The sequence below is a fragment of the Parasteatoda tepidariorum genome, chromosome 8 (assembly GCF_982258835.1).
Source record: "Parasteatoda tepidariorum strain Cologne lab strain chromosome 8, Ptep-v5.0, whole genome shotgun sequence".
NCBI classification, from domain to species: domain Eukaryota; kingdom Metazoa; phylum Arthropoda; class Arachnida; order Araneae; family Theridiidae; genus Parasteatoda; species Parasteatoda tepidariorum.
Genome location: NC_141762.1, coordinates 38002353 through 38027778, shown reverse-complemented (window position 1 = coordinate 38027778; position 25426 = coordinate 38002353). Strand labels below are relative to the sequence as shown.

At 26.7% G+C, this 25426-nt stretch overlaps 2 long non-coding RNA genes across 2 annotated transcripts; one reads left to right on the top strand and one right to left on the bottom strand.

Annotated features, from left to right (window-relative positions):
* The first annotated feature begins 2542 nt into the window (after positions 1 to 2542).
* On the top strand, positions 2543 to 4450 carry LOC147806094 (uncharacterized). Its single transcript, XR_015428546.1, has 2 exons — positions 2543 to 2668; positions 4154 to 4450. It is a non-coding gene; the product is annotated as an uncharacterized LOC147806094 (long non-coding RNA).
* A 13149-nt stretch (positions 4451 to 17599) lies between these two features.
* On the bottom strand, positions 17600 to 20082 carry LOC147806093 (uncharacterized). Its single transcript, XR_015428545.1, has 2 exons — positions 19984 to 20082; positions 17600 to 17868 (listed from the first exon to the last, which is right to left on the bottom strand). It is a non-coding gene; the product is annotated as an uncharacterized LOC147806093 (long non-coding RNA).
* Between the last annotated feature and the right edge of the window lie 5344 nt (positions 20083 to 25426).

Below are 25426 nucleotides of genomic sequence, written 5' to 3'. Positions count from 1 at the left end.
ATGTCTTTTCGTCATTTTTTTTAAATCAGAACAAAAACTTTTGGTTGTGATTAGCTGGATTTGAATTTAATGTTTAATATCCTTTGTGCAATTACATTAATTATAATTACAATTATTAACTGAAGCAATGTCAATTATGTTATTATCATAACTATTATTTTCTTAGTAGCATCAGCGGAATACTTTTAACCCCTCAGAATGAAATATTCACTCCAATAAAGATCTAATGATTATGATAACGAAAGTACGGAGCAATAAAACACATAGTTTGGTTTATATTTTCTTTCAAAATAAATATTTTTTTTGTATTTTATTATGCTTTCTTTTATTAACTTATTTTCTATGACGTTTTTCAAAACTATATTAGAATTAAGATTTATTTTCTCCAGTTTTTCCAACTAAATATGACATTAAATTTCATTAGCATACATTTGTTACTACCGGTTTATGAAATATGTGTTTATTCATTTCTAACTGTTAAATATTCAAGAGAAAGCTAGCTATATTGAAAGAAGTTTAAATTTTAGTTATAGAGCTTAACAACTTTTAACGAACTGAATTTAGAACATTTATTCTGACAGTTGATTTTATAAAACATTTTTACTTATTATTTTTTGTGTTTTTTTTTAAATTAAACGAACCAAGCCATTGTTTTTATATATTTAAAAGTCGAATAATTTATTAATGTTCGTCGTGATATTTATTTTTATATATAAAACTTATTACAACTAGCACATATTTTTTCCGTTTTTATATCTCTCATTTAAGTTTCAAAAAATCCATTTTTAAAGTATCATTATTCAAACCTATTCATCTACATTATTCTCAACAAAAAAAATAGCTCAACTATTGATTTTTGACTGAAAATAGGCAAAACTAGCAATAACCAGAGCAGAATTTTTTCATATTGTTTTTATATTTATTACTTAATTTTCAAAAAAAATTAACCAGCACTTTTAATCCTTATTTTTCTTTAAAAAATGCTCACCAGGTCATCTATTAATATGTACCCAATAGCAAAGAACTAAGTGACTTCCTTAGGTCCTAGTTGATGTGATAAAACTATGGTAGTTTAACAGTATTAGGAGAAAACATTTAATAAACGGTTTTTTCACAGTTAACAGCTTGAATACCATTTTATTTCTGGTTATTTGACTGTTCTTTTTAATATGGCAACATAACAATTAAATAATTTGTTAATTAACCATTTTTTAAGAGAAAATTCTAACAGTGTGTTGTTTTTAAAACATTATTTGTCTAACTCTTTCAGACTAGATCTAAATCTACTGACAGACTAAAAGTTAATTAATATGTGTAGAAGAAAAATTTTCTTCTAAAAGGGACCCAAACAGTTCAACAGATGCCTGATGTTGACAGTTTGGACAAAGAGAGTAGATTTTTTCACCTTCAGAAAATGAAAGACGTTTCAGGTGGTCGTTTTCAAGAATGAGAGTTTTTACAAGACCTTCTAATTTGTCTTCCAGTTTATATTATTAAAATTCTAGCAATTCATGGTTCTAAATATATAGCTGAAAAACACTTCAGTACCAAAAATGTTTTAAATTAAATGTCTCTTTGGAATGACATAAAAGTTATATTCAAATAATCGAAGATCAATAAACGAAATTTCAAAAAATAGCAAATGCCAATATTAGTTTTCAGCTTAATAATGTCAACTTCGTGTGTCAAAAGACTTTATTATTTTCGGTGTAAAATATCATTAAAAAGAGTACTGAAAACTACTAGTATTATGTGTGACAGGATTGTATAGAAATATTTAAAATCACCGTAGGCAAATCTATGCATAATATTATTTTTGATTTCCATTCATTTGAAATTCACCCTTTCTTCAATTTTTGCAATTTACAATTTACTCTTTGCTTTACATCACATGCTGATGGCATTTTATGTTCTATGCACAGTTGGAAATTCTCTTGTTAATTTTAGTAATTTGAACTGAATATATTTATTTTAAAATTCTTTTTAAATAAAATGTTATTAGTCTTAAAATTAAAAAAATATTATTAGAACTTACACGATTTTGTTAATTTTAATTTTTTCAAATTATATTTAATAACGCTAAACCAAAGCTAAAATTAAAAAAAATCCGAACACAAAATGCATTTTGAATAGAGATATTATTTTCATAAAGCAAAACAACTAACTGAAATTGTCTGTAATTTATATAAACTATATTAAATAATTTTTACTATTTCAACTATACATATTATTATATGTACTATATTAACCATATTATTTACGATACTATATTAAATAACAGGGGTAATTTAAAATACATATGAATGTTAAATGTTTTACGATTGCAGTATCTATAATCCGGACAAATCCAATATTTTTCAAGAATTAAACTTTTGAAAACCACAGATGATAAAAAAACTCTAACCAAAAACAATAAAAAATATTAAAGATACATAAACAAATGCTTACATCAGTCTGAAGTGAAAAAAAAGTGACCTTCAGTTATATATTTTTTTTTTTTGCAAATAGAATAGGAAGTGGAGCATGAACGTCCAGACACTCTATATTCTGTCTCGATAATTTGGAAATAGTCAGATGATATAAAAGAAAATGAAAGTCATCCTTAAATAGTATAAGACGTATCTCATTCTATATTCTACCTTCAACATCAACGAATACGATTAAAATGGTAAGTTTGTTTACTTTACGAAAACACTTTAAAAGATTTTTTCCTTAGAACGAAAGATTATTTTTAAAGTGTAATTAAAAATTAATAATAATGTTAATTTTTCTGACTTTAAATGCAGTAAAAAAATTATATTAATACTGAACTTGAAAATGTTAAAAACAATAGTTTTATACTTTTTGATTTAAAAGATTGAATTATTATTGCAAAAAGAACTACAGATTACGTTTTAAATACTCCTAAAAATTGTTAGTTAGGATATTTATTTTGTAAATTATTAAGTAAATTATGATGTATACTTTGTTTAGTAGTAACATATTTGATGTTGAATTTGACATAATTGTTTTGTCTTTGCTTTTTATATTAACTTCATATCAAAAATTTAGATTATTTTAAAAGAAAATTCTGTGTAATTCGTTTTGAGTGCAATTTAATTACACTTATTAAATATTAAACGAAATGCTATATAAAAAAAAACAATAACAATAAATTAAAACTTTTTCTAAACTGTTAATAAATTTCCTTTATGTTGTGAATTCCATAAAAGCTATTCATAAAATATATTTTAAGATCAATTAAGTAGTATTTGTTAACATCGAAACAACTTTTTTTCCCATAAATTCTTCAACAAATATTATTTTACTCCTTGAAATTTTTTTTTATTTAATACAAAAGGAAACATTTTTGATTATAAATAATAAGGACAGAACACAAAAGTATCCGAAAATAAAGTTAACAAAAAAAAAATCATTTTATAAAATGTTTAGTTCTTTTTTGTCATGTAATATAAAATAAATATAGATAAATAAAGCAGTTGCATAAATATAACATTAACCATATACAACTAATTTTAAAGCGTAGAGAGAACTCATATATTAGAGTTAGATAAAACTCCACGCATTTTAGTGAAGCATTTTATACCTACTATTTCTTTCATACTATCAACTTCTTTTAAGGCAATGTTCGATTTTCTTTTAAGGCATTGGTCTCTTTCGAACTAAAGCATATAAAATTTCTATAGATTTAGTCAATGCTATCTCTGGAAAGTTAAATCTGTTCTTCTAAAAAATATGACTCTTCTTGAATATAAGGAAATAATGCATACATCATTTATAAAAGTATTTATGAAATAATAAATACAATAAAGAACTAGTGTAATTTTTTCAATTGTTTAATAAAAATATCTATGAAAGAGAGAAAAATTTGGAAATTAAGATTAATTGAAATATAATGTTCTTCATGTGAAAAAAAGACTAATAATGTAATTCAGAAATTAGGGCAATAAAAAATAATTTTTCTCTGAACTATTTACCCGTTGATACAGAATTTCAGTTGTAATTCCTAAAAAATGAGAAATGAAATTGCTAATTTTTAAGTTAACTTTGAAAAATGATTGGTAATTTAAAAATCATTCAAATACTCTTTAATGAATAACTGAAATTAATGTCAAAATTATACAATAATTATTTTATGTATTAAATGTTTTAGAAAACTACCGTTATCTTGTTTTCTGCTCTTTGTATTATTCTATTGATGACTGGCGCTCAGAGCAATCCTGTAGCAGACCCTCATCACCATCATGGTCATCACCATGGCCATCACCATGGACATCATCACCACCATGGCCATCATCATGATCACCATCATGATCATCACCACGATCATCATCATGGTCACCATCATCATCATGGTCATCACCACCATCACGGACACCACCATGGTCATCATCACTGACAAATTTAACACACGATGTTCCTCATTTCCAATTTATCTTCACCAGGATATTAAATAAAATGATATTACTCTTTATTTCGTTTTCTTTATTTACACATTTTATTTGAAATTATTCAATTTTTTCCAGTAATATATCTATAAAAAATTCGTTCTTTGAATATCTTGATAAAGTTTGAATGCGTCATTCAAACTCGTTTTTTATTTTTTAAATAATTTGCTTTTCAATTTTTTTAGCTCAAGCTTTCGAATAACTTGAAATTAAAATTATTTAAAATAATTGCTTTTTCACTCCAAGTAAAGACAATTTCTTATATAATTATACGGTAGCATTTAAGAACCCGTATTATTTTTTTGTACATTGTATTAAAATGTTCATGAAAGTATATAACTTATAAAGTATATAACATAAATGCCCATTCTTTACGGACATTAAACAGATCAAATAATTAATATTCATAAAGAATTGAAATTTATTTAAAAAACACATTCTTTTATTGTAAAAAGGATTTTTTAAAAAATATTTTTCAAACTGTTTGTAAAAAGAAAGATTTAAGATAAGACTATTTAAGAAAAATAATAATTTCTACAAATTTCTCACTGGCCTAATATCTACTTAAGCAAATTTAAAAATGCCTAATTGAACGTACAGCTTGACCATTTTGAAATAAAAAATTTTGAATTTTAGAATAAAATGACTATGTTTTTTGCTATCAACAGAAATAATGATATATAAATCAAAAAATCACCATTCAAAAATTTAAGTTAAGCAATAGTTTACAACTGATTAAAATTTAAATGAAATATAAATATCAAAGACTTTTCTATCTATTTGACTGTCGGACGGTGGTCGATACTCAAGAAAAACTGACCAAAATTCAAGTTTCAAATACATTTTCAAAAAACTATCAATTTAAGGGTTTTCGAAGACGCTGTTTAAGAATCTAAGGTTAGATATTCACTTTTCACAATGGTGAAAACAAAATGGCAACATTTAAATGCAAAATATTGTCTAATAAATCATAAATATTATTTTAAAAAAGTTGTATCTATTGTTAATTTGTACATTTGATGTTGGTATTAAAATATTGAGCATAGATTATCCAAAACTCATTATAACATTATTGCGAGTACCAGAAAAAGGAGAGAAAAAAGAAAGAAAAAAGGAATAAGAAAAATAAATAACAAAATCCGCATTCTTATTGATTAATTTAAATTACAAATATTATTTTATTAAATTATCATATTTATTATTGGAATGTTTTATATGATTATCACATTCTTTTACGTAAAATGTATATAAAAAATATATTATGTATTTCAGTAATAATTTTAATTATTTTCTATAATTAGAAGATTTTTTATCATGAGATTGCGTTCTTTTAACGATTAAATTAACATATCATTACTGAGTAATAATCGCTTAAACCAATCTTCTTACATAATATCGAGTGTATTCTAAAGCGATTATGATATTGTTGTGACGTGCTTCAAAATCTAAGATACCTCACCAATCCAAATTTCAAAGTTTTAAATTAAATGAAATCTATGAATTAACAATATGTAAGGAACATAACACCATGGATATAGTTAAATTAAACATGCAGCTCAGTAATATGCTTACATTACACTGCAAACCTCTTTATAAACTTATTTACCGAAAATTACTATGCTTGTATTAAGCATTAACTATGTATGCTTTACTTATAATTGCACAAAACAGCACATATTACAATTGTAATTGATAGTAACCACTGATCGCATATCAACTGATCTCTTGAAAACAGATAGGTAGTGGTTGTTTTTTGAAACTTTGTTTCGAAAATGTTGCTTTTATGAATATAAAAACACTGAATTCTAAGAAAAAGTAAAAATCGAATATATTTAATTCATATCTTTTTATCTTCAATGAAAATAATAAAAAATTGAAAAATAAATTTTTTAACAATGTTTCCATTAAATTATAAAAAAAGTAGTTGATCAAACTTTTTTACATTTTCATCAATAAAATCAATAAGGGAAACTTCGGGTAGCAATTTTTTTTTCTGGTTCTGCAGGGATCATTCTTTAGTTTCCTTATATTTTATGTTCTACGATCTCCACACAACTTGGTAAGTGATAAATACTTTCACCATACCGTTGCATCGAAGGTCAAAGTAAATTTTCAATTCAAAAATTTTTTAAATAAGACTATTTTTCTTAGATTTGACGGTCAAAATCTATACTAGTACCAGCAGTCAACCACAAAGACATATCTTTCTGTGAATACATACTAATAGGTGGAGCCTAAAAAAAAACATGCAAGTGGTGTATATTAGCGTGACCTTAAACTACAAACTTAAATTTTGCACAAATTTCAAGGTCATTAGTTGCCTTCATTCAAACTAAAAAATAGGAAATTTTCTTGAAAAAAAGTCTTAAGTATAGCAAACTTAAAGTTATTGGTTCATCTTTCTTCAATATGGCTCTAAAGTTTAAAGTCTGTAGAAAATCTGATTTTAGCTTCAAATGAATATTTGAAGTTAACACCTCCCTATCGGAACTGCAGTCTCAATTTAGAACTTCCTGAGAAAGAGGAGGAACTGACCTATACATCTTTACTTGTCAAACATGAACACTTACAGTATTGGATCACGTGAAGAGCTTTGGTTGCCTAGAGGGAAATACAAATGCGTAATGTGCATTAAAAACTGTACTTTTTATTTGTTAAATCACTTTGACTCAATAATAATTTCAAAATTATTAATCCAATTAATTTGGTTTCAATTTCATTGGATTTAGAGTACATAAATATGTGTGATCAATGCTTGTCTATATAGCAATGTGAACCTAGTAAATACGCATAAGCACAAGAAGGTACTTTTTATTCATAAAAAATTTATAGTTTTTGAGCTTTTACTAATAGTTCTATCAACTTGGTTGAGGTTTTATTCGTTTTAGCGTAAAAAAATGTACACATGAAACAATATGTCACCACCCTTGAACTGGCACATCAAGCTGAACAACATTTAATTTCATGTAAACGAGAGAAAAATGAAAAAGAACCAAGAGCAGTTGTAAGACTATCTGTCTCATAATAGAAAAAAATATTAAGCAAATAAATAAAAGGTACACATGATAAACAAAACTACGACTAATAACTGATTTCCATTTTCTGTCTTACTGTTAGCACTGATTTAATAAATAAAATTATTTCAAAACAGTTAAAATATTCCAAATAAGGAATTAAATATTTATGAAACTGTTAGATTTTTAATAACTGTAATTGATTCAGATTTCATTTCACTTGGTCGTGTTATACTCAGTAGGATTTAAAACTTTGATTGTCTATGCATCAATGTACTGTACTATTTATAAATAAATCGTTTATAACTCCTGAACTAATAGTTGCATCGACATGAATGAGTTTCGTTCGATTCAGAGAAATATGTCAAAACAATATGTCACTTGTCTAGATAACAACCATTTGCCTCTCCCCCTTCAGTAAGTTCAAGATTGTGACTACAGCTCGCCTCAGAGTAAGGTGTCAACTTCAGATATTCAGATTGGGCTCAAATCCCTTTTCCTGAAATAATTTATAGCTTTCCCATTACTACACTAGTGAAAGAAATTAAGATAATTTGCAGACTTGGTCGATTATTTCCAGAACTACTGGGCCGATTTTAAAGAAATTTGATATGTTCATACATTGATACAATGCAAACCAAATAATCATTCAACAATTGTAATACATACTCATGATCATGTGTAACACTCGATGGGGTTGGAAGTATATGAAATTGCCACAGAAAATGATAAACTGCATCATTTAAAGGATGAAATTACGCTGTAAGGCCTGAATATCTGTAAGGGGGACCATGCCCCCTGCTAACTCGTTTTTTTGTTTATTCTGTAATCGCTGTTTCATACCTTCGGACTCCAATGAGTGTTACGCACAACCATGCTTGTGTTTTACAATTGCTGAATAGTTATTTGTTTTGTATTGTATCAATGTAAGTACACATCAAATTTCATTAAAATCTATCCTGTAGTTCTAGAGATAATTGATCAAGTCTGCAAATTCTCTTTATTTCTTACAAAAGTGTATATCAATATTCAATAACTCAGGTAAAGGCACTCAAATTTTAGGACCATATTATAAAAATTTTGAATCAGTAACCATAGTTGATTGAATCGGAAGCCACACAAAATTAATTTTGTCTCTGAAAAAAATTAAGACTTTTTTCCCATCAAATTTCATATTTTTCTAACTTTAGCAAAACAGTTAGCGACCTTGAAAGTTGTGAAAATTTCAGTGCCTGCAGTTAGAAAAGTAGTTAATGGCTTCTGGGTTTTTATTAGACACGATATTTTTCTCGAAAGGGATCAATTATCTAGTTTTTCTACAATGTTACAAATTATATTCCTCATAAGTTTGTCCTGAAACATTAAATATTGATTGCCCTGGTAAAAGAGAGAAAAATAACTGCACTGTGCTTAAACTCACAGAGAAAAAAAATTCTGTTAAAATTACCTTACTATATTGTAGTGACATTTCTGACAAAAAAAGCCATAATTCTGATTAATAAAACCAAAACATACAGTATTTAAACCATTTACTTAGTAATTTTTCAGCTCATATGGTAATGATTTTCTGAAAATTCTGGTTTTATGAATTTTAGTTCTATTTTCCAGACATTTAGTAAAAAGTACAAAATTTAACCGAATAAATGGCTTTTATGCCAGACTCTAAAGTTTTATGACCCCTAATATATACATTGTATATATATATACATTATTTACCAAATTTTATCACATATTAAAAATTTAATTTTACTATTAATTTTACCAAAATCATTACTAAAGTGTTTTGATAAAAATTACTAAGCTTTCTACTATTCCTATAAAGCCAGAAATACGGTAAATTTTATTATATTCTTTTTCACAATACTTTTTTTTTTTTTTTTTTTTTTTTTTTTTTAACAAACAAATATAACTTTATTGAGAACAAAAACACATAAATACAAAGAATATATATTCGTCGTCAAGAGGAAAATCCTGTCCAGGCGACAAAGAAAAGTAATACAATAAATTTAAAATAGAAATTTAAAAAAAAAAAAAAAAAAAAAAAAAAAAAAAAAAAAAAAAAAAAACTCAGTATGTATTACTCGCATGTAATTTGAGGTAATGCAGGCTGAATAAAATTAACGAGTTTAAACTGCGTTAAAAATGCATTTTAAATATTTTTTAATCCATATTACCGTTAAAATTCAATAGATTTCAGAAACTCGGTAAAAAAAGACATTATTTCTGAGTTAATGATGATAAGAAATATTATTTTTATTTATTATCTTGAGGAAAATCGGAACATTGAGAATTAAATTTGAATAGCATTCAGTGATGATGTCCATGATGGTGTCCGTGATGATGGTGATGACCATGATGATGATGGTGCCCATGATGATGATCATGATGGTGGTCATGATGGTGATCATGATGATGACCGTGGTGATGGTGATGCCCATGGTGGTGATGGTGGCCATGGTGATGGCCATGATGGTGATGAGGGTCTGCTACAGGATTGCTCTGAGCGCCAGTCATCAATAAAATAATGCAAAGGGCAAAAACCAAGATAACGGAAGTTTTCTGAAATATTTATAATGAGACAATTATTTTATATCATTAAAATACTCATAAATTATTTAATTACTCTTTACGTGTCAGAAAGTTTTAATCAAAAAATTTGTCCAAATGTGTCACTCCCAAAGAGAAAGCAACCTTATGTTAAACGTAGTATTTGCGGTTTCTTTTGATTGATCCAATAAGGCTCATTATTTCTGCAAAGCAAAAGTGAAACAATGCCAATATTATTTTTTTAATTATAATTTCATAGCTTTTATTGTAAACCTTATTTTTGAACTTTTTTCTCATATGTATACTAAGATTCTAAAACTCAATATTTTTTAATGGTGATGTGTATTTTTTTTCCGATTCGATCTTGATATGAAAGTAATGTTTATGCAAACTTAATGGAGACCTAATTGCGCGTAAACTGGCATACTTAAATTTAACATTGTTTCAATCTTGCATGGTTTATTTTGAATCATATATAAGCCTTTTTTATACTAGATTTCATATACAAGGCTGATTTGAGACGTCTTTCTATTTGTTGGCCACCTGTCTTATCAGAACTGGTCAAAAGTATTGAAAGTCTTGCGGCCTTGCGGAATTTTGTTTTTAATGTAAATTTGTAAATTTTTCTCCTTTTGTTTTCTACTTACAACTGTAAGCCTCATGCTATACTTTGTGGTGCATGAGGAGTTTTAAGTCGTTTAAATAAAATAAAAAAAAAAAAAAAAAAAAATATATATATATATATATATATATATATATATATATATATATATATATATATATATATATATATATATATATATATATATATATATATATATATAAGCCTTGTTAGGGTTTTTGATAAATTCTGCTGCTACATTAAAATCACCCTTACAATGCTATTCCGGATAAGAATTGCGATCATCTCATGCATTTTCAATATAAAATATAATAATTTTCAATTAAAAATATAAGTATGTAATTAATTAAAATACACGCTGTTTAAGAAGTAAAAAACTATAAATCTGATAAGAAATAATGTTTATATTGTAAATTTGTAATGCTCGAAATTGTTAATGATAAAATTAGCATATTGTAACAAGTAATCTTCGAATGTTATTCATTAAATATCTTTAAATAAAATTATGAAGGGAATAATGTTCAAGAAAGATTAACATATTTATTGCCTTCGAGATTTGTTAGTCATAAAATGAGCATATTGAAATATCTAATTTAAAACTCGTTTTTAGATTTAAAAAAAATCACATTTAGAATTATCAATTTAAATATAATGCACTCTAAAGTTTATATGAAATAATATATAATAATACTTTATCTGAGCCCAACTGTAAGTAGGTTTTCGTGCAGGGTTTTCTTTAATTACCACCTTTAATTTAACTTTTTAGAAACCTTTTCAACGGACTCTACGAGCAAAAGAGAGCAGTTAATATATAAGCGAAGAAATAAGCTAAACACTATCGAAATCTAACTCATTTTTACGGAGTAAGACTACATGATAATCACCAGTGCCAATTTGTTTTCCTCATGGCACTATCTGTGGTTTGTTAGATAAATTTTTATTAAGATTTGACGAAATTTTCGCTTAATTATTGAGACTAAATTTCTCATTTATACAAATTTTATCTCACTAAAGAAGAAATTTAAGATGATTACGATTGATATTTTCATTTTTATTATTTTATAAACAGATTGAATAAAAAAATTACTTCAAAAAATTATTTTAAAGATAATTTAAGCAAATGTATATGCATTAAAGAAATTACTTTTTAAAACTAATTCGAAATTAAACCAACTTACCATTTTTCTCGTGTACTTTGTTTCCAAAGATAGAATATAGAAGAAATTACTTATTATATGATCTAAAGCTACTTTCTGCTCCTTTTATATCGTTTTAATCTTGCCAAATTACGAGACGCGGCAAGAAGTGCTTGGATTTTTATGCTTGACTACTTATTCGTTTTGCAAAACCGAAGGACACTTTTTTAGCCATCTTCTGTTAAGATTATTTACTGATTTAAGGTATCCGACTACCTTAAAAAAGAGGATTTTCACAAAAAATCACTTTTTTATTTTATTGCTTTATAATAATGCCCAATTTTTCTAGTTTTCAAAACTGTTTTGTTTTTGATTGCACGTCAAGCAGAACTTTAGTTATAGCTATTTTAGTAACAGATGACAGCTGTCCAACTTACCGGAAATTACAAAAATGAAGCCGGTAGTAGGTAATAGTTTCGGTTCCATTTCTATTTGTGTGTTTATTTTTCTTAGATATTTAATTTTTAAAAGCTCTTAAACTCTCGGCTAATAATCTGAATTATATTTTAATTAGATTTTACGTTTCGTGGTTACTGTTTGTGGGTAACATGAAAAGTTAGCATATTTTCTGATAGTTTGTTTACATTTGAAACGTACTTTCTATATCTTGATTTTGATTTGTTTTGAAGAAATTTATCGATTTCTTTCAAAAAAATTTGTTATTTATTTTGATAAATTTATTGAAATTGGTAAAGGACGTACTTCTCGATCTAAGAAACGTAAATATTACAGTAATCAACATGCCACCAAAAGCGATGATTTGAGTAAAGTTGATTATACCATTTATTCAAAATTGTGTAAAGCAGATGAATCTATTACTTCAAGCTCTTCAAAATTATCGATTTCTATGGATGTCAATAAAGAACTGATGCCTTTGGATAAAAACAATCTGTGTGGCAATCGAATAATTGATATTGAGATCCTGATGATGATATTAGCTTCCTTATGTTGTCCGGTTTGCTATGATAACAAATTGCATTTAGAAGAAAATTCAAGATTTGAGCTATTATAAATATTATAAAAAATATTTTTTACTTCTAATTATTAATAAAAACTATATTTAGACACATATATTAAAGTGTGAAAATACAGTAAGATGGTTGTTTAATAAAAAATTGTTCCTGTGTTAAATGCTTTATAAGTAGTCGACTTTTGATGTTATTCACTAAATACTTTAAAATATCGCTAAATAATACGTTAAAATATCGCTACGTTAAATAAAACTAAGAAAATGTGTGAAGGAATGTGCCCCCTATAAAATATAATAACTTCCTACTGACAAACATTCATAGTTTTTAGAAAAAATGTAATTATAAACTTTAATTGTGTTTTTCTCAAAATGAAAATTTTGCTGTTTTTTGTCTACGGAAAACAAGATAACTCAACTAATTATTATAAATTTGTCTTCAAACTTTCAGAGATTGTTTCGTGTATTGGTCGTTATATAACAGACCTCCAGAATTCAGATAACTGTATTATTTTTTGTTTTATGAGATATTTTGCAGTAGATAATGTGAAGAAAATGTGAAAAAAAATGGAAAAATATGGTTAACACTCCATAAATTTTTTTAATTTCAAGATATCATTTAAGTTGAGGTTCATAACACTTCAGAGGGTTATACGAAACGGCTCAAAAAGTTTGATAGCTGTATGTACAATAGTTTTTTGTGTAGAGTGTTTTCCGTTAATGAGTTATTTTCATTAAAATTATCTAAAAAATACTCTTTAAACAAAAAATTTCCAGTATATTAAAATTTTCTCTATTAAATATGTTTATTTAAATTAATATACAATATAAATTGCAATAATGTTGTGAAAAATACTTATTTTTCAAAAATTTTGTCCCGAAGGTAGTCGGATACCTTAAGAGTTTATTTTCTTCGATCATTTTGAGAGTTTATTCTGTTATAAATTTTTATCTTCTGTTATAAATTTCTGGGCTCTCGCAGCGTGGCAAAGTTTCAGTTTTTTAAATATATTAGATTTGACTGCATTGAAGGTACAAAAAACATATATTACCACTATTCTATCAGCATAAAAATAAAAAATTAATGTAAATAAATGTACAAAATGTAATTTTTAAAACAATAAAATGTTTTCGTTCAATCTTCAGTAAGGAAAATATTATTACTTCACAGTAAATATTTAATGCCTAGAATTTCCTTGTTATAATTGACAGAAAAAATGCCATTGCATATAATTTCAGAAATTTAAAATAACGAAATCATGCAATGGATTGAATTCAATAACGATTTAACTTCAATATACAATAAGCTCATTGAAATGGATTTAAAATAGCATAATTACTAAACCTAAATTATCGATGGGTTTTTAAACTATGAATGCTGTTTTCTAAAGTAAGTTAATCGTTATTGATGTTATTTATAAATCTATAAGTATATAAAAAATATAGAAACAAATATAAAAGTATTTATACGAAGATCAGGAATTGATCATGTATCCACTATACAATAACGGTCAGTGTTTATATCACGGATAATCACTTCACCGACAGCTCACATTATTGACCCGATTAATTCACCGGTAGCTCATATCATCTACCCGATTATTTCGTCGATAGTTAATTCCGCAGACCTAATCACTTCTCCGATAGTTCATTCTACAGTTATGATCATTTCTCGGACACGATTATTTCACCGACACGATCAATTCAGTTTTGATTTAGTCCAGATTTTAATATTTTTCCAACTTTTCTTAAGGTTTTCTTTTATTCAAAAAACTTTTTTTTTTGTATTTAATGTGCTCTGCTTTGCGCCTGTGATAAATATGCTTTTAAATAACTTATAAAAAAAAGGGGGAGAAAAATAAGTAAAAAAATAACAAACAACAGTTTAAATATTAAAAAAAAAAAAATTAAAAAAAAATTTGCAGTTTACTTAAAAAACCGAGAAAAAAAATATATAATCTTTTCTTCAGCCCACACGATTATATCCGCAAAACAGAATGCTTTCTGATATTGTATCAATAAAGCCAAAGCAAAATATATTAATACAATAGTGTGAGGAGCACTCAAAAATTTTTTTTATAAAAATAGCAATAAACAAAATAGATCACAAAAAGTAAAAATAACATTTAAAAACAGAAAATAAAAGGAAATAAAAAGAAAAAACATTAAAAAGGGGCTATAAAGCGAGTAGCAAAATCAGATCAACTTACATGAATGAAAAATTTTTCAAGAATGATTTAAAAATGTTTTCGCAGAAAGATTGCCAGATTACAAAATATGAAAACAAAAGATGAAAATCAAAGCGCAAATTGAGTGCAACAAGAGGGTTCTAAGGTGTCGTTCTTACTGCACTACTGAAGTGATTTGTTATTCTGAGATTTGATTTGTTAGTTACCAAGGATGGGCCCGAAATGGATGTGCGAAAGGTAATATTATACTGGGTAATTTTAAAAATTGATCATAAATAGTTTTAGAAGATATATGTTTATTTAAGAAAAAATATAAAATAGAAAAGAGAAACATAAATTGCCTGTTTTGCAAATAATTTTAGCCGCGGATTTGCACGATATGGATTAGCACATAGTAAAATTATTTAAATTATCAAAGGGAAAAATTTCAATAGATAATTTTAACACGGATATGCCCGAAATGGATTTGCACATAGAAAAATTAACAAAGAAAAAAATTTTAGTAGATAATATTAGCCACGGATTTGCCCGAAATGGATTTGCGCATGGAAAAATTGTAAAAATTAATAAAGAAATTTTCAGCAAACAATTTTACCCACGGATTTGCCCGAAATGGATTTGCACATGGAAAAATTATACAAATTAGCAAAGAAATTATTTAGTAAATAATTTTGGCAATGGATTTACCTAAAATGGATTTACACATGGGAAAATTATGAAAATTAAAAAAAAAATGTGCATTTTTTTTTTGAATGAAATAAATGAAACTTATTGTTTTTCTTAACTTCTAATGAAACTATTGTCTTTCTTTTCTTAACTTAATTTGTTCAAGGCTTAATAAATTCAATTTTTACTTTATTAGTTCTTGTTAAGTTTCCACTAATTAAATTCATTGAAATAAGCTGTAAAAGAGTATCAATAAAAGAAACACGTGATCTATGTACCTTTTGGAAATATGAATTTGATGACGTTATTCCCATACGTTGTTAAATTATTAATGTTGATTTTGCTTGTGATAACCTAAAATAGGAAACCCAATCTCAAATTTTGGGCATAGTTGAATAGATGTTAATTTTCAGTATGTTCCTTTTTTCTTACTGAATTAATTTAATTCATTACCATTGAGTAACAGTAAAAGATAGATGGTTTGTATTTCGGCTGGAAAAGAGGCAAGAAAATGTTTAAGCCGTTGTATACGCCAAGGATACACTAAAGAAAGGGGGTGGGGGGAGTGACCACAGAAGGCCAGAACTGAAATTTCTTTTTAAAAAAATAGTGTTTATTAACCATTATTTTAAAAAATGCAAAAAATTTCTTCATTTCTTTATAAAAACAGCAATTTCGTTTAAAAAGTTTTCAAAAATTCTACAAAGTATGAAAATAAGGTTTCTTGCGCTTTGAGAAAGCTGCTCGCATTTAATTTTGTTCTACGGGCCCTAAAACCTTGGTTTGGCTAAAATGCAGAGAAAAAAAACATATATACAGTTGAACTTTTAGTTTGACTAACTTTATGAACTGGTAAATTGTGGAATATTGTTTTTTTCTTTTTCAGTATTAATCTTTCATTTCTAGATAAAATTAAACTCATCTTGATATATTTTATGCAAAATTCTTTTTTTAAAATCAAACAAATCTAGATATAGATCAGTTTTAAAGTGTGGTGTAATATTAGCTTTTAAAACAAGATTCGAAAATTAATTTTACCATATTTCTTTATCAAATTTTGAATGCAAAAGCTTTATTAATACGTTTTAACAGATTTTGTTTCTAATTCTTGAAACAAGATCTAATGAAGAAGCACTTTACATTAAAATAAAGTCATAAGGAATATTTCTTCTTTTTAATTATAGTTTTGAAAAATATTTTGAGGAATTTTGCATCTATATTTATAATTACTTATTTGAGATGTTTACTGATTAGTTGAGAGAAAAAAACCGTTCTTATTCCTTTGAAATGTAAATAATGAATGTTTTAGTAATTTTTAAAAAAATATTTTTTCTAATAATTTGTCAAATTTCTCTCTTAAAATTACCTTACTATATTGTAATGACATTTCTAGCAGAAAAAAAAACCATAATTCAGATTATTAAAACCAAAACATACAGTTTTTAAACCATTTATTTAGTAATTTTTCCGTTCATAGAATAATTATTTTCGGAATATTCAGAATAAATCGCTTTGACGCCAGGCTAAAGTTTTATAGCCTCTAATGTATCCAATGAACCAAATTTTACCACATTTGCCAAATTTTATCACATATTATAAAGCTTTATTTTATTATTAATTTTATCAAAATCATTACTTAAGTGTTTTGATAAAAATTACTGATCTTTCTAGTGTTCCCATAGAGCCAGAAATAAGGTAAATTTTAGTATATTCTTTTTCACTGTACTTTTTTTTCTCTCGTTGTGTATTACACAGGTGTAATGTGAGATAAGGCAGACTGAATAAAGTAAAATAAAAATGTGTTTCAGATATTTTTTGAAGTATATTACTCTTAAAATTCGATAGATTTTGAGAAACTCGGAGAAAAAACAACAACATTGTTTCTGTGTTCATGATGATAAGAAATATTATTTTTATTTATTATCTTGAAGAAAATAGGAGCATCGAGAATCAAATTTGAACAACATTCAGTGATGATGTCCATGATGGTGTCCGTGATGATGGTGATGTCCATGATGATGATGGTGCCCATGATGATGATCATGATGGTGGTCATGATGGTGATCATGATGATGGCCGTGGTGATGGTGATGCCCATGGTGGTGATGGTGGCCATGGTGATGCCCATGATGGTGATGAGGGTCTGCTACAGGATTGCTCCGAGCGCCAGTCATCAATAAAATAATGCAAAGAGCAAAAACCAAGATAACGGAAGTTTTCTGAAATATTTAAAGCGTGAGATAGTTATTACATATAATTAGCATGCTTTATAGCTCTTTACGGGACATAAAATTTTAATCAAAAAATTTGCCCCAAGAGAAAGCAACCTTACGTTAAAGGTTGTGTTTTCGATTTTTTTTTCATTGATCAATAAGTTTAACTGGTTACTAATTATTTCCGCAAAGCAAAATTGCGACAACGTCAAGATTGGTTTTTTAAAGATAGAATAAAAGCATGTATAAACCTTTACAGAAATTATAATTTTATGGCCTTTATTGCAAACCTTATTTTCGAACTTTTTTTTCTTCTATATATACTAAGATTCTAAAACTCAATATTTTTTTAATGAAGATGTGTAGTTTTTTTCCGATTCAATCTCGATACGAAAAGAAGGTTTATGCAAATTTAATGGAGACTTAATTGCGCGTAAACTTCCATACATAAATTTAATTTTGTTCCAAGCTTGCATGGTTTATTTTAAATCATTTATAAGCCTTGTTAGGTTTTGTTATGAAGGCTGCTGCTACATTAAAATCAACCATACAATCCTATTCCGGATAAGAATAACAATCATCGCATGCATTTTCACGAGGTACGATTAACCTTATCTTAAAATTTTTGAAAATATAAGTATGTAATTCATTAAAATACACGTTGTTTAAGAAGTAAAAACTATTGAAATTGGGGTCTTAAACATCAAAAAGAGGACCACGGGTCAACATTACCGTGAGATTTTTAACGTGAGGTTAATTAAATACAGTGCACAAAATGACACATCGAATTTATTGAAATAAAATTCTTTATCTTCTACGCCTTTTACTTAAATTAGTTTTATTATTTGTTTATGCATTTTCTTGTAAACTTGATATATTTTTGTTTTGTGAACCTGGAAATTTCGATGCATAATTAGTTTGTTTATATTTTAAATGGCTTCATGCCTGTCGTTGTGTTAAGTAAGAAATATATAGTGAAAGAATTGAAATCTTTGAAAAAGAATCTTTATAAGAATGCGGAATGTAATATTTAAGATAATTGATGCTTTACGGGTTTTGCTTACTCGAAATAGAATGGAAAAACAGTTGCTAACGTAAACAATTGCAACGTCTCAACAACCGATTAAGATCGAGATACCCTCACTACGTTACTTGTAGGTATCCCATTTTAGAGGTCCCTATTGTGATAAAAAATAATTAGGAAAATTTTTATCACTCCACCCTCGAAAGAAGCATTCTAATGTTCAGCATTTTCACTTTGTTAATGATGAAATGAACACATTGAAGCAAGTAAAATCTTTGATTGTTAATCACTAAATATCTTGAAATTAAATCTTATGAGAAATAATGCTCATATTGTAAATTTGTAATGCTCGAAATTTGTTATTGATTTAATTAGCGTAATCTTGGAATGTTATTCATTAAATGCCTTTAAATAAAATTATGAAAGGAATAATGTTAAAAAAAGATTAACATATTTATTGCCTTCAAGATTTGTTAATCATAAAATGAGCATATTGAAATATCTAAATTATAACTCTTTTTTAGATAAAAAAAAATCTAATTTAAAATTATCAATAAAAATATAATACACTCTAAAGTTTATATGAAATAATATATAATAATAATTTAAGCCCAAATGTGTAGAAGTTTTTATGCCGGATTTTCTCTAAATACCAAACTTAATTTAACTTTTAGAGCTCTTTTCAAAGGACTCTACGGACAAATGAGAGCAGTTAATATATAAGCGAAGAAATAAGCAAAACGCTATCGAAATCTAACTAATTTTTAAGGAGTAAGAATATATGAATGTCAACAGTGCCGATTCGTTTTCCTCATGACACTAGATGTTGTTTATAATAAATACTTTAATACTCCTGCTTGCCTTCTACAATCAAAGAGGCTATAATTTTCTCCTCCCACCTTCCCCAGCTGTGATAGATTAGATTTCGAAAGCATTTTTGTTGGTTTTTTTTCCTCCTCTAAATATCAATTTTAAGTTCTCAATTAATTTAAAGAAAATTCAAATTAGATATTAAAAAGATTTTAGAGAAGTATATTAAGTATGGTCTTTATGAACTGTCATATACTTAAATCAAATTTGAAAGTAAGCCAACTTACCATTTTTGTCGAATACTTTGTTTCCAAAGATGGAATATAGAAGAATCCGCTTATTTTACGATTTAAAACTACTTTCTGCTTCTTTTATATCATTTAAATATTGCCAAATTACGAGACGCGGCAAGAAGTGCTTGGATTTTTATGCTTGATTACTTATTCGTTTTGCAAAACCGAAGGACACTTTTTTAACCATATTCTGTTAAGATTATTTACTGATTTAAGAATTCATTTCCTTCAAACATTTTGTGACTTTATTCTGTTATAAATTTTTATCTTATCCTAACGTTGCAAAGTTTAGTTTGTTAAATATATTGGATTTGACTGGATCAAAGGTACAGAAAACATATATTACCACTATTCTATAAATATAAAAATATAAATATTAATATAAAGAAATATACAAAATTTAATTTTCAGAGCAATAAAATATTTCCGTTTAATCTTTAGTAAAGAAAAAGGTTATTACTTCACAGTAAATATTTAAAGCCTAGATATGTTTTAATTTGTAGAAAAAGCACTATTGCATATAATTTCAGCTATTTAAATTAAAAAATCATGTTTAGGATTGAATTCAATAGCAATCTAACGCTATTATGCAATAAGTTCATTGAAATGGATTTAAAATAACATCTATATCTATACATAATAATAAACGCGGCTGTGTGTGTGTCTGTCTGTCTGTAATCACAATATATCGCCCCAGAAGCCTCGCCAAGGCACGAAACTCGGCCCATAATTGTGTTTTGACATAATGAAGAAGTATTTTTTTTCTTTTTCAAAAATTTTGATTAGTTATTTAGTTATCAGTCATTTTGTAAGCCTATGCTTTTCGTCTGCTTTTTCGTCTTCAAAGAGCCATATTCAAAAAACTATAAAAAAATGCATATACTTTTCCCCACTCTTATAAATGTATGCTAATGCGAACCTCACAATTGAAATATTAATTTTCGACAACTTAAACCAATAATATACGAAGGAATTAATAATTTAATTGTAAAGTTCGCATTAGTTTACATTTATTAAAGTGGAGAAAAGTTTAACTTCTGTATTAAAAATGTGGCAACATATTCGATACGTAAATAGAACGCTTCGCTTTGATATATTTGTCGCTGTTCATAATTGTTATAATAAGTTTTTCTTCTTCTTTCCACGCTCTATTTTTTTTTTCTTAAGCGAAGACGATAATTTTTATAGCGATATTGTAGTACTTTGTACAACTAAAAATTCTTTTCACAACACTTTAAAAATATTTACTTTATTTTCTTTATATATACAGAGAACAGTCGGCAAAGAATTCGATTAGGTTGAAAAACATTTCGCTAAAAAGGAACGAATTCCAAAAGAAAAAATAAACAACTTAAAGAATAAAAATGCTGATTCCAGCCAATTTTTTGAAAGTTAACTTAGAAAAAACAAACCAAACGATGTTAAATAACAAACCAAACGATGTTAACAAAATGACGTAGAAAGCGCAACTACAAAATTATACAAGCACAACTAGATCAAATTATAATACCTGAGTGCTTGACGTAACAGATATAGAAATAGAATTTGATACCATAAAAAATTATATAGAAATAGAAATTGATACCATAAAAAATTTATTCGTTTTCGTGTTCTTTTCATGTATTTAGCATTTTAGTTTTTTTTTTCTTAAGCGTTGTAGCTATATAATTTCAAACATCCTCAAGAGCTATAACACATCTGCAGCAGAACTGGATATGAAGACAAAATTGCTGGACAGGAACACTTTAATTGTCCACTAATCTTCAGATTTCCGGCTATGTTTTAAAAAATTTTATTTGTGAAAACCTTTAGCTTGGCGGACAGCTGGGCGCCTTTGGCGGCTAGTAATTAATAAACCTAAATTGTCGATGTCTTAGTTTAAACTGTGAAGTGCTATTTTCAAAAATAAATTGTTATTGATTTTAATTTTAAAGAAATGGAGACGGTTTCAATTAAGGAAACTACAACTTCTTTCGAAATTTGACCCTTCTTAATCTTGGGCACCTGCTGCTTTAAATCTGCTTGTTTTATTTGTTTTGTGGTCGGTTTATAGTTTTATTGTTACTTTTAAAGTCTATAATTACAAAATAAAACGCTATCGACATGTGGTGTAAAAAGAAGGAGTACTGGATGGAAATGAAAATCGAAAATAATTTAAGATGACAAATATATAAATATTTATATGAAGATCTGGAATTGATCTGTATCCACTACATAATAACGGTCAGTGTTTATATCCCGGATAATCACTTCACCGACAGCTCACACCATTGACACAATCAATTTGCCGGCAGCTCATATCACCTACCCGATTATTTCATCAATAGTTAATTCCGCAGACATGATCATTTCTACCATAGTTCATTTTACAGTTATAATCATTCCTCGAACACGATTGCTTCACTGACATGATCAATTCAAATTTGATTTTGTCCAGAATTCAATACTTTTCCAAATTTTCTTAATTGTTGTCTTTTATTTGAAAAACTGGAATGGCCAAACGAACTGTTAAAAATCGGCTACTTCCAGTACAATTCTAGAAAACTTTCCACTCGAAACTTTAATTAAAAGCTTTTGAATTAAGTTTTAAACAAGATGCAGAATAAGGCACGGCATTAATAGATTTTTTACTTTCCACAGAAATAAATAAGTACCCTAATATCACCATTCTGCATATTCATAGCACCTAATATATACAACCTTTACATTTGTAATAGCTCGCTGTATATTCCGGTGCAGGCTTCTTACTGTTGAATTTATTATAATCTAAATTAGAATTTTAACTCACTGAAAAAAGATTTACCATGCATGCATTGTAGACAATTTCCAGATCAAATTAAGGCAAAAAGAATCGGCACTCAGGGTGTTGCCGATTAGTATAATGTACTTTTTCGTATACGCCAAGGCTATACTCAAGAAAGGGGGGGGGGAGTGAAGAGAAGTTTGACCGCTGAGGGCCAAAACTGAAATTTATTACTAAAAAAATATAGTGTTTATTAACTATTATTTAAAAAATGCAAATAATTTCTTCTTCATTTCTTTATAAAAACTGTAATTTTGTTCAAAAAGTCTTCAAGAATTCTGCAAAATATGTAAATGAGGCTTTTTTCGCTTTAAAGAAGGGGCTAGCATTAAATTTTGTCCTACTGGCCATAAAACCTTTCTTTGGTTAAAATGCATAAAAAAAAACATTTATATAGCACAAATTTTAGTTCAACTAATTTCATAAACAGGAATATAATTATAAACGTAGAATATAATTTTTTCACTTTCAGTATTAAACTTTCATTTCTAGATAAAATAAGTAGGTGTATTTTGAGAAAATTTTATTTCACAGAAACAGTTTTCAAGTATGCGGTGAAATTAGCTTTCAAAATAAGATCTAATTTTATCATATTTCTTTATCAAAATTTGAATTTAAAAGCATTATTAATACGTTTTAACAGATTTTGTTTATGCGTAAGAGTATTGATGACTCATGCTCTTGCATGAATTCTTAAATCTCATGCATTTTTTTAATTTGCTTATTTAACTTTTGCCTTTTTTTTAACGAAAAAATTAATAAATCCTTCAAAAGGAAATTTGCAAGAGGATCGTTGAAAATTACCATTAAAATTTCTTTATTCGAACGACATTTGAGGAGTGTGATCTTCGCTCAATACACGGGATTAAAAATAAGACAGAAACAAAAAGCAAGAAAGTAAGTTTAAAAAGAAACTCTCCATCGTTTTATTTTCTGCATGATAACAAAGCAGCTATTTTTGATTAAATTGTAAATTGGATGCTATTGCATCAAGAAAACTAGATGAGGGAGTGGTGTGCTCTTGAAAACAATTCCTTTTCCAGTAATTTAATCTCCGTCTTAGGCGTTTTAACGAGATGAAATTCGCTTTCTTGCATAACGACGAATCCTTTTAGAATACTCGTGATTAATCTTGGGATAGGAAATACTTGTTCAAGAATGAAAAAACTCTTTACATTGAGATAAAGTCAGGAAGAATTTTATTTTTTCTAATTACAGTTCTAAAACAATTTTATCAAGAGATCTTATTGCTATATAATTATAATTAATTGCTCATTAATTCTAATTCATAAATAATTATTTGCTATGTAATTGAAACTAATTGCCATCTTATGCGCTTTTACAAGATAAAATCAGCTTTCTTTCATAGTGACGAATCCTTTTAGAAGACTCGTGATTAATCTTAGGATAGGAAATACTTGCTCAAGAGTGTAAATTTCTTTACATTAAGAAAACGCCATAAAGAATTTTTCTTCTTTTGAATGATAATTTTGAAGCAATTTCATTAAGGAATGTTATTGCTTTATAATTATAACTAATTGCTTAATAATTCTAATTTATAAATAATTATTTAGGATTTAATTGTAATTAATTGCCATCTCAGGCATTTTAACGAGATAAAATCAGCTTTCTTTCATAACGACGAATCCTTTTAGAATACTTGTGATTAATCTTGGGATAGGAAATACTTGCCCAAGAATGTAAATTTCTTTACATTAAGAGAAAGTCATAAAGAATTTGTCTTCTTTTTAATCATAATTCTGAAACAATTTTATTAATTAATGTTATTGCTTTATAACTATAATTCCTTATTCGAGATGTTTATTAATTATGTTAAGAAAAAAAAGCAGCTCTTACCTCTTTGAAATGTATATAATAAATGTTTCAGTAATTTTTAAAAAAAAATATTTTTTCAGAAAAGTTGTCAAATATTTCCTAACCTGTTTAATAAATATTATATTTTCCATTGAAATTTATTTACATAATAAATTTTTTTGGTATACTGTTAGAACGTATTACTAAAATGTACAAATATGTAAGTGAAAATTGAGAGAAGTAAATTTTTTTGGATTTATACTTTTGATGGATACTAGTAAAAAAAAAGATTTAATTAAAAGAACTTTTTTAATATTAGGGAGAATAATAAATTTTGTTTTCCAAATTTGAAATTTTTTTTCAGTAAGATAAAATAATGAATTGTTTTTTTTCTAAGTATAGTTAAACAGTGCACGAAAATAAAGGCACACCTTAATATTTTTTCATCTATTGATTTGATTTTAACGTACTTTTATCATCTTTATCAATCTTTATATTCTGATGGTCTAATTTTAAATATTATGATCCATTTGTGTTGACGATATTTTAGAAAAGCTTTTTCTAAACAAAGATATATATTTTGGTCAACAGAATTGCACTCTTGGAATAAGGGATAGTAGCCACAATGTGGAAAATAGTGTGAAAGTAATTTCGGCTCAAAATTGATCGAAAATTTGCCCCCCTTAAAGTTATATGCAAAATTTGTGAATTTCGTTATTACTTGAAAACATTTTAAACGAATCGGAAATATTCTGGTCACAGTTATAAAGTCTGTTTATTCAAAGATAATGCTATTTAAAAATGATTTCTAATAATCAT